Raw genomic sequence first — 11100 nt, 5'->3', positions numbered from 1 at the left:
GATAGCATTGGAAATGTAATTGAGGAAAATACGTAATAAAATATATTTAAAAAATTTTTTTAAAGTAAATCACACCAAAATTTTATAGCTGAAAATCTATTCCCCTCTAAGAAAGAAAAAGTTGTGTGTCAAGTTGACAAGGGGTCAGTTGTACTGACTGATTTTATGTCAACTTGACACAAGCTGGAATTATCAGGAGGGAATGTGGACTGAGAAAATGCATCATTCATAAGAGCAGGCTGCAAGCAAGCCTATAGGGCATTTTGTTAATTAGTGATAAATTGGGGGAGAGCCCAGCCCACTATGGGTAGTACCATTCCTGAACAGATAATCCTGCTTTCCATAAGAAAACAGGCTGAACAAGCCAGGAGGTACAAGCCAGCAAGCAGCACTCCTCCAAGGCCTCTCCATGAGCTCCTGCTTCCAGGTTCCTAGCCTGCATGAGTTCCTATCCTCATTGCTTTTGATTACAAACTGCTATATGATATTGTGAGTGAAGTAAGCTCTTTGCTCCCCAACTTGCTTCATGGTCATGTTTTGTCACAACAATAGAAAGCCTAACTAATACAGGGAAGGATAACTTACACTAACATTTTGGAAAATTCACATGAAAACCTAAAATTTTCTACTACTGTAGAAATTTCCTACAATATATTCATATGTATGTATAAGTAGCTTAAATGTAGTTACCCTATAATGAGGTAATTATTGACCTATTAGAAACGACAGGATAACAAATGAAAAGTTCAGTGTCAGAAATTGGTTACCTTTTTAGAGTTGTTGACCCACAAGATCCCATATGTAGCCAATGATAACAGGATACTGTAACTGCCCTTTATCCCCCTCCAAGCATTGATAGTAATGCTCTGTTGATGAAATCACATACTTGTGTCCTAAAATATGGAAAAATAGTGCTTATATTGATTGAGCTGGGAGATTCATCCCTACCACCTGGATTTCATAGTCCTGGAAACTAGTGTGCATACTACTAAAGGAGATAAATAGTAACTGACCTTACCCAGTTGTGAACCTTAGGTAAGAGGGAGACTTTGTGCCCCATTCCCGTCACTAGGCCAGGATTTTGTCTGAGCTTGTGCAAGTCCTAGGCATGCTTCCTCAATTTCTGTGATTTCATATATTCAACTGCACTGTTCTGTCCAGAAAATACCTTTTCCTTGCTGACGTCCAATGCCTTTGACTCTTTTGGCTCCTTTTCTACGATGATCCTTAAGCCTTGGGAGGAGGGAGTGACATAGATGTCCTGTTTAGGGTTGAGCAATCTGCAGTTTCTTGTTCTCTGGACCTTGACCAGTTGTGGGTCTGTGTGTTAACCACTATCTACTGCAAGTAAAAGCTTCTCTGATGAGGACTGTCAGATGCTCTAATTTCCATGGGCATAATAATAGCTCATTTGAAGTCAGTTTAAATTCAATGTGCCCTCAGTGGAGTAATAGTGTTAGGTTCTCCCCTGTAAGCTATAGTAAAGACTAGCTTGGCAAGACGTACTCACTGGTGCTATAGTGGTATGAACATCATACGAACAACAAAATAGTTTCTAACTGGATTTAAGGTCAGATTCCCAAGCTCAAGCTCATGTCTAGGGCCAGTACTTTGTCCAAGAACTGATGGCCAGGCTATTCATAGATGAAACGCTGACTAAGATACTACCACAGTTCTTTGCGCATCCATGTATTTTCTTGCTTTGTTTGCAACAGCAAGAAAATAGAACACATCCAGATGTCCATCGACAAAACAAGAGACAAAAAAAAAATGTGGTAATATACAAAATGAAGGTAAGAAAAAAACTGAAGTCATGAAGTTTTCAAGTAAATAGATGGCTTTGGAAACCATGCTATTAGGCGAGGTGACTAGATTCAGAAAGGCAAAACAAGACACCCCCTCCCCCCAAAAAAAACCTAAGCCAAAAAACAAACAAACAAAAAACCCCAAAAACCTCAAGTGTTTTCCATCATTTGCAGATGCTAGCCTATGATATATGCCTTTTTGCTGTGATAAGAGTAAATTGAAGGGTGAATGTGAGTAACTGTATTTGCTGAATAGGCATGAGGGCCTGGGTTTAAAATTACAGAATCTGTGGAGAAAACATTTCCAAGCTCAGTAGCACGTGTATCTCTAATCCCAGCATGGCTCAGCACTTCTATGGAGAGATGAGAGACAATAGAAGACAGAAACAGGAGAATGCCTGAAAACTCATGAACAGCCTGGAGTATGTTGCCCTGAACAACAAAGGGGAGACCTTCTCATGGAAAAGGGAGGGGGTGAGCACCAAGAGCCGCAGATGTCCTCCCATCTTCACACACGCCATGACATCCACATGCCTGTGCTCATATTCAAGAAAGTACATAGCCTCTCTCTCTCTCTCTCTCTCTCTCTCTCTCTCTCTCTCTCTCTCTCTCTCTTCACATCTCTCTCTCTCTCTCTCTCTCTCTCTCTCTCTTCACACTCTGTATTTCTTCATATTTATTTTTTTAAAAAGAAAGTTATGCAACTTAAGAAAAAACAGAGTTTATTTTGCCTCATGGATTGAAGACTCAGTACATCACCTTCAGGGCTGCAGAATGCAGGGCCATTGGAGGTATTTCTTCCTGAGTCAGGAAGTAGAGAGTTATGCTAGCTCTCCATTTGCTTTCTACTTGTTATTCAGGCTGGGCCACCAGCACATTGGATGTTGCTGCTCACATTCAGTGTGCTGTCTAGTTTTATGTCAAGTTGACACAAGATAGACTCATCTGAAAGGAGGTCTGAGGTTACCATTCCTCAGTTGACAAAAGTGCCTCCATAAGACCCAGCTGTAGATTGCTCAGCCCCTTGCCTAGGCAGCAAGGGACAGCTGGACCTGGTGAGGTAGATGCAGGAGAGCTGGTCCTGATGGTGTAAGGTGAGATGGTTAGGAGAACTGGCAGGCTGACCAACTCAGCTACCACCTAGGCCCTGATGCAGGGCTTTGAGTTGGCCCACACCACCCTCTACCCCTCCTGTGAGTTGCTAGAGATCATGAAGGGACAGTTCTTACTGAACCTAAGCTGCAGGACATCTATGACTCAGAACAAAAGCAGGATCAGAGAGAAAGTCTCAATAGGAGCCCAGTATTGATCGTGTAGCAGAAGCCGGAGGTCTGCAACCAGACCAGTGAGTCATTGCGGTGAATGTTTGCAAGTAAAGATGTGTGGACAAGGTGAGATGTTTTCGTTGTTGTTTCATTTTTTATATAATTTTCATTTTTTGTTTTCTTTTGGGGGTGATTACAAGGGTAGAGAGTGAATGAGAAAGAATAGGAAATAAGTAGGATTGGGGTGCATGATGTGAAATTCATAAAGAATCAATAAAAATTATGAAAAATTCAGCTGTAGTTCATTTTCTTAACTAGTGATTGATAGAGCAAAGCTCAGATCATTGTGGATGGGGCCATCCCTGGGCTGGTGGTCCTGTGTTCTGTAAGAAAACAAGCTGAGCAAGCTATGACTCATAGCCAGTGAGTAGCACTCCTAGATGGCCTCTGTATCATCCCCTACCTCCAAATTCCTGGCCTGACTTCCATCAAGGATAAGTAAAGCTATGGAAGTCAAGGAAACTCTTTCCTTCCCAAGCTGTGGTTTGGTCATAAGTTTTACCACAGTTGTAGAAATCCTAAGACATTCAGGATGGGCTTTCATTCCTCTGTTAAACTTTTCTGAAAACAGCCTTATAGGCACACCCACAGTCAGTTCTCTGTAGTGATTTTTAGTGGAGTCTATTCAGTATGGTGTTTTCAACAGTCTTTCACCTCAAACTGTCAAGAACGTCTCTCTTTTGAGGTATCCTGCTTTATCTCCTCTTTCCCCAAAGTTGGTTTGGAGATATAAATGTAATCCTGGGCTCCAATGGCATGCTCATTACTCATTTACCGGGCCATTAAGACATAACACATTTAGATGAAATGCAAAGTATAGTGAGAGTAGACCATGGGATGACCTCCACTGAAGATAGAGCATGTTGCTCACAGTTGCTAATACAAAGGCCCACTCCAGATAGGGCCTGCTAGGATGGGCTGAGTGTTGAGGAAACAGATGGAGCAGAAGAACACATTGGCATAATAAATCTTCACTGGGGTTTCTGTGGAAGGAAACAGGTGAGGAGGAAATAGAAAAGAAATAGGCTTAGAGTTAGCTAGATCGAATGACTTTAGGGCTGTAGGCTGTATGTTTGTCCCTGGCCACATGGTTTCCGACACAGACACATGCGTGATTAGGGCAGGTGGACTGTGGGTTGAATTATAGATTCTTACAAGCAGCGTGCCTGGAATGTGAGTAGAAGTTCATTGATTTATTTCAAGATTACTTTTTTGAGAATCATGTGTAGGAATTAGTGAGGCTCCATCTCTCCAAGGTCAGATAAGCACCAGAATACAGATGAGAAGACCCTCTTACTACATACATCATTTGACCCAGTAACTGATAGACACTCTGAGACTTTCATAACCTATAACATGTGCTCAATATAGTGAGGACTGATTTTCCACCATCCTGTGCATGGGTATTTAATCATAAACAACCCAGTTTTGTTCCTTCCATGTTGCTCTGTGTGATGGAGCACACATGCATACACCCCATCTCTAAAAGTTCTTATGTTTTTGTTTTTGGACCCACCAGCTTCTACAAAGAGTCAGCTCTCCAGTTTTTGGCTGCATAGTTTGTAAGTAGTGCCTAACCAATAACATTGGCACTTGATATCTGCATACTTCATCCAAGACAATGATTACAGTGTAAAAGAAAATGAGATTAAGTTATAAACTTGATCTGTGTTTCTCCACCTGCTTCAGCATAAACCATTTATTGTAAGAATTATATAATTATCTCCTGTGATACCTTTTGCCATACTTTCTCTGATGTACTAAGCTAAAATATTTTCAATAGTGATCACTCAAAAGTAACACAACAGGTCCTATAATTTTAACTTTCAAGTCATTGATACAAGAGAAATTAGTCCACATTTCTATGGTCCATATTATTCCCCTGGATGGTGATGGTCTCCTCATAGTGTTGTGTTATTACACATGTATTTCTTTTCTTCCTTTGATATCAGTTGAAATTAGAGCTTCATCTGTACTAATAACACTCTGTAGTTGGGCTACAATTACAGCCCAGATCATTTGGACTATACTACAGAAGCACTGAATATTGAGATAAACAAATCCTCCCTAGATACGATGGCTGAGCATGGCTCAGCTTCTTAAGTGAGACACATATTTTGAATACTTAAAGGCAAATGTGCTTGGCGGTATGCTTTCTTCTCAGTTAGAGTTCAGGGCCCAGTCCCATAGGCACAGTGCTCTTTTCTAAGCTCAGTGACATTGTCAAAGTCCCACTGAACACTCATACTTTCTTTTTATATACGTTGTGTTCCTTATGCATGTTCACACTGCCGATGCATCTCCTAGCCAGAGGGAGAGTACTGGACAGGTCCCAGCTTCTTTCTTCCCATTTCCAACTGCAGGCACAATGCCAAGGCAGAACAGAACAGATCCTCATGATTTTTTGTGAAACACAGTAATGGGTACATTTCACAAGAAAATGCTAGGCAGAAATGAAACCTGATACATGTGATAAGCCAAAGATTGTGTGTTTGGCTTGGACCCAAGCAGGGTGTGAGCCAGTGGACTACTGCTCCTGGCTCTCTTACAGCTCCCTGATGAGCATCCTGGCAGAAAAACAACCAGGGTTCTGCATGCCCCACACTGTGCCCTGCTTACACAGTGGGCTCATCCTTTCTACATGGAGCAGTGGCTTGAAGTGTGCTTGCAGGAGAGAATCCCTAAGATGAGCAGTGTCCAGACTAGGGATTTAGGTAGAGCTAAGGGTAGAATGCATTCACTATTCTCTAGGATCCAAGGTGGGATGTGAAATTCAAGACCACTTTCAATCTGACTGGTATCAAGGAATGAATTTAAAAGATGTGGTAAAGTATGATTTAGTTTACTATGACAACTAAATAATGTGAAGTATATGTTTTCAATATTTATACTCATAATGAAGATGAAGAAACATTTTTAATTTTTAAAACTTCAATTAAAATATAATTACACCATTAATTCCTTCCATTTCTTCTTTCCAGCTCCCTCCATGATTCTTCCCACTTCCTCTCAAATTGATGGCCTCTTTTCTATTAATTATTATTGTTTAAATATATAACTACAACCTGATAAATTTGTTCAGTGTTACTTGTATATATGGGCTTTCAGGGCTGACCACTTGGTATTGGATTACCACTTACAGGCTCATCCCTGGAAAACACTAGTTGTTCCTTTCTCAGCAGTTATTTATTGTTTGTGATTCTTTTTTTTTTTTAATTTCAAATGTTTTCCCCTTTCCAGGAGTGCCTTTAGGAAACCCCCTATCCCATGCTCCCTCCTCCTTCTTCTATGAAGGTGCTCCCCCACTCACCCACCCACAACTCCCATCTTTCCGCCCTGGCATTACCCTACTTTGGGGCATCGAACCCCCTCAGGCCCAAAGGCCTCTCCTCCCACTGATGTCTAACAAGGCCATCCTCTGCCACATATACGACCAGCACCAGGGGTCTCTCCATGTGTATTCCTTGGTTGGTGGTCCAGTCCCCAGGAGCTCTGCAGAGTCTGGCCTCTTGACACTGTTGTTCCCTCCATATGACTGCAAACCCCCTCAGCTCCTTCAGTTCCTTGTCCAACTCCTTCATTGAAAACCCCCAATCTCAGTCCAATAGTTGGCTATGGGTATCCGCCTCTGTATTTGTCAGGCACTGGCAGAGCTTCTAAGAAGATAGTCATATCAGGCTTCCATCAGCAACTACTTCCCAGCACCTACAATAACATCCAGCTTTGGTGGCTATATATGGGATGGATTCCCCAGGTGGGGCAGTCTCTGGGTGGTCTTTCCTTCAGTCTCTGCTCCACACTTTGTCTCCATATTTCCTCCTGTGAGTATTTTGTTCACTCTTCTAAGAAGCACTGACACATCCACATTTTGGTCTTTCTTCTTCTTAGGCTTTACATGGTCTATAAATTGAATCTTGGGCATTCTAAACTTTTGGGCTAATATCCACTCATCAGTGAGTATATACCATGTGTGGGTTTTTTTTTTGTTTGTTTGTTTTGTTTTGTTTTGTTTTTGTTGTTTGTGTGTGTGTGAATGAGTTACCTTTCTCGGTATATTTTCAAGTTCCATTTGTTTGCCATTGAATTTCATGAATTCATAGTTTTTAATAGCTGAGTAGTACTCCATTGTGTAAATGTACCACATTTTCTGTATCCATTCCTCTGTTGAGGGACATCTGGGNTGCTATGAACATAGTGGAGCATGTGTCCTTATTACATGTTGGAGCATCTTCTGGGTATATGCACAGGAATGGTATAGCTGGGTCCTCAAGTAGTACTATGTCCAGTTTTCTGAGGAACCACAGGACAGATTTCCAGAGTGATTGTACCAGCTTGCAATCCCANCAGCAATGGAGNAGTGTTCCTTTTTCTCCACATCCTCCCCAGCATCTGCTGTCACCTGAGATTTTGATCTTAGCCTTTCTGAGTGGTGTGAGGTATAGTCTCAGGGTTATTTTGATTTGCATTTCCCCGATCACACAGGGTGTTGAACACTTTTTTGGGTGTTTCTCAGCCATTCAAGTTTCCTCAGTTGAGAATTCTTTGTTTGGCTCTGTTCCCATTTTTAATAGGGTTATTTGGTTCTCTGGAGTCTAACTTCTTAAGTTCTTTGTATATATTAGATATTAGCCCTCTATTGGATTGGTAAAGATCTTTCCCAATCTGTTGATTGCCATTTTGTCCTACTGACAGTGTTCTTTGCCTTACAGTAGCTTTGCAATTTTATAAGGTCCCATTTGTCAGTTCTTGATCTTACAGCACAAGCTATTGGTGTTCTGTTCAGGAAATTTTCTCCTGTGTCAATGTGCTCAAGGATCTTCCCCACTTTCTTTTCTATTAGCTTCAGTGTATCTGGCTTTATGTAGAGGTCCTTGATCCACTTGGACGTAAGCTTTGTACAAGGAGATAAGAATGGATCGATTTCCATTCTGCTACATGCTAACTGCCAGGTAATCCAGCACCATTTGTTGAAAATACTGTCTTTTTTCCAATGGATGGTTTTGGCTCCTTTGTCAAAGATCAAGTAACCATAGGAGTGTGGGATCATTTCTGGGTCTTCAATTCCAATTCTATTCCATCCATCTACCTGCTTGTCACTGTACCAGTACCACACAGTTTTTTTTTTTATCATTATTGTACATTATAGTACACTATAGTACATCATTATAGTACAGCTTGAGGTCAGGGGTGGTTGGTTATTCTCCCAAAAGTTCTTTTATTGTTGAGAATAGTTTTCGCTATCCTGGGATTTTGTTATTCCAAATGAATTTGAGTTGCTGTTTCTAACTTTATGAAGAATTGAGTTGGAATTTTGATGGGGATTGCATTGAATCTGTAGATTGACTTTGGCAATATGGCCATTTCTACTATACTAATCCTCCCAATCCAGGAGCATGGAAGGTTTTTCCATCTTCTGAGATCTTCTTTGATTTCTTTCTTCAGAGACTTGACTTTCTTGTCATACAGATCTTTCACTTGTTTGGTTAGAGTCACACCAAGATGTTTTATGTTATTTGTGACTATTGTGAAGGGTGTTGTTTTCCTAATTTCTTTCTCAGCCTGTTTATCTTTTGAGTATAGGAAGACTACTGATTTCTTTGAATTAATTCTATATCTGGCCACTTTGCTGAAGTTTATCAGTTGTAAGTGTTCTCTGCTGGAGTTTTTTGTGATCACTTAAGTATACTATCATATCATCTACAAATAGTGATATTTTGACTCTTCTTTTCCAAATTGTATCCTCTTTCTTTAGATTAGTGAAGTTTTCTTCTATAATTTTGTTGAAAATATTTACTGGCCCTTTAAGTTGGGAATCTTCACTCTCTTCTATACCCATTATCCTTAGGTTGGGTCCTCTCTTCTGTCCTGAGTTTCCTGAATGTTTTGGGTCGGAGCTTATTGCATTTCACATTTTCTTTGACTATTGTGTCAATGTTTTCTATGGTATTTTCTGTACCTGAAATTCTCTCTTCTGGTTCTTATATTCTGTTGATTATGTTTACATATATAACTTCTGATCTTGTTCCTAGGTTTTCTATATCCAGGGTTGTCTTCCTTTATGATTTCTTTATTGTTTCTATTTCCATTTTTAGATCCTGGATGGTTTTGTCCAATTCCTTCACTTGTTTAGTTGTTTTTCCTGTAATTCTTTAAGGGATATTTGTGTTTTTTCTTTAAGTGCTTCTACCTGTTTACCTGTGTTCACCTGTTTTTCTTTAAGATAGTTATTTATGTCCTTCTTAAAGTCCTCTATAATCATCATAAGATGTGATTTTAAATCAGAATCATGCTTTTCTGGTGTGTTGGGATATCCAGGCGACACTGTGATGGGAGAACTGGGTTCTGATGATGCCAAGTAACCTTAGTTTCTATTGCTTATGTTCTTGCCTTTGCCTCTCAACATCTGGTTATCTGTGGTGTTAGCTGGTCTTGCTGTCTCTGACAGGCTTGTCCCTCCTGCAAGCCTGTGTGTCAGTACTCCTGGGAGACCAGTTTTCTCTAGGAGAAATTAGGGTATAGAGAGCTGTGGCCCAGGGTCAGCTCTTGGGTGCAGACAGAAATCAGAAGGATCCTGTCCTAAGCTGTTCATTGATTCCTGTGTCCTAATGGCTCATGGAGTGTCCCTCTTGGGCCAGGAATTTGAACAGAAGTGGTGGTCTTACCTATGTTCACAGGTGTGTCTGCACTCCTGGGAGACCAGCTTTCTCCTGGAGGTAATTGGGTATGGAGCTCTGTGGCACCAGATCAGCTCTGGGAACGGTGGTGAATGATCAGCTCTTGATGCAGAGGGAAACCAGAAGGCTCCTGTCCCAGGCTGCTCCTTGGTTCCTGTGTCCTGAGGGTTCTGGGTGGGTCCCTCTGAGCAGCAGTGGTGGTCTTACTTGCTCTAATAGGCTTGTCTATTCTCCTGGGAGGTTAGCTCTCTCTGGGCATCTCTGGGCACAGTGGGGGAAACTGGAAGACTGCTTGGTTCATGTGTTTGTGATTTTTTTTCTAGGAATGAAGCCCTGAGAGAGTTCCCCCTGCACATTAACATGTCTATTGGTTGATTGCTCAGGTTTTGTTTAGACAGCCATATTACTGAGGTACCATGATTGTAGTCATTTCTAGAAGATCTATCAGATATTTAAGATGAATTCATGAAATGTATCTGTACATGTTCAACTCTGAAATATGGAATAGATTCCATCCAGTTTCTTTGTACAAAGAAGCCATATAGCCATAGAAGCATACTGACTATAAGGAGCTGACTAGTTCAACTGGACAGTCCAGACTTGGCAAGGCTGGATTCTACAGGTTGGAACAGCAAAGTGGAAACACAACTAAGGTTGACATGATAATGTTAAGGTAGAATTGTCTTCTTTTCTAAATCTCAGGAACAATTTTATTCTACAGAGCTTCAGCTAGTAGAAAAAGGTTCACTCATTCACACTACGGAAGGTATTCACTTTTACTTGAAGCTGATTACAGATGTTCACTACTTTGGGAAGTATTTTCACAGTATCTGCTAAAGTGGTGTATGATTGAAAACTAGGTTTTATAGCCTTGTCAAATTGACATGAGAATACAATGATTACACATGATAATAAGTACACTGTAAATTTTGACCATTTGGAGTCCTAATAACAGCTTCTGTATAATCATTTCTACATATGATCCTTCTATAGAATGGCTACTTTATACCTATCCTTGTATGCCTATATATCCTTATTGTTAGAAATCATAGAATTTATTTTTCTAAGTAGACTAAAGATTTTTTGATTTTTTTTGATACATCGCTAGATTCAGGGAGACTCATAATTGATATGACAACTATCAGTGTATGACACAGCATTACAGATTCAAAATATACGATGAGACTTTAATAACTCACTTAAAGAATTACAGGAGAACATTGCTAAAGAGTTACAAGTCCTTAAAGAAAAACAGGAGAACACAATCAAACAGGTAGAAGTCCTTAAAGAAAAACA

Source organism: Mus caroli, chromosome 11 (genome assembly GCF_900094665.2).
Source record: "Mus caroli chromosome 11, CAROLI_EIJ_v1.1, whole genome shotgun sequence".
Taxonomy (NCBI): Eukaryota; Metazoa; Chordata; class Mammalia; order Rodentia; family Muridae; genus Mus; species Mus caroli.
Note: the sequence above shows the minus strand (reverse complement) of the source record.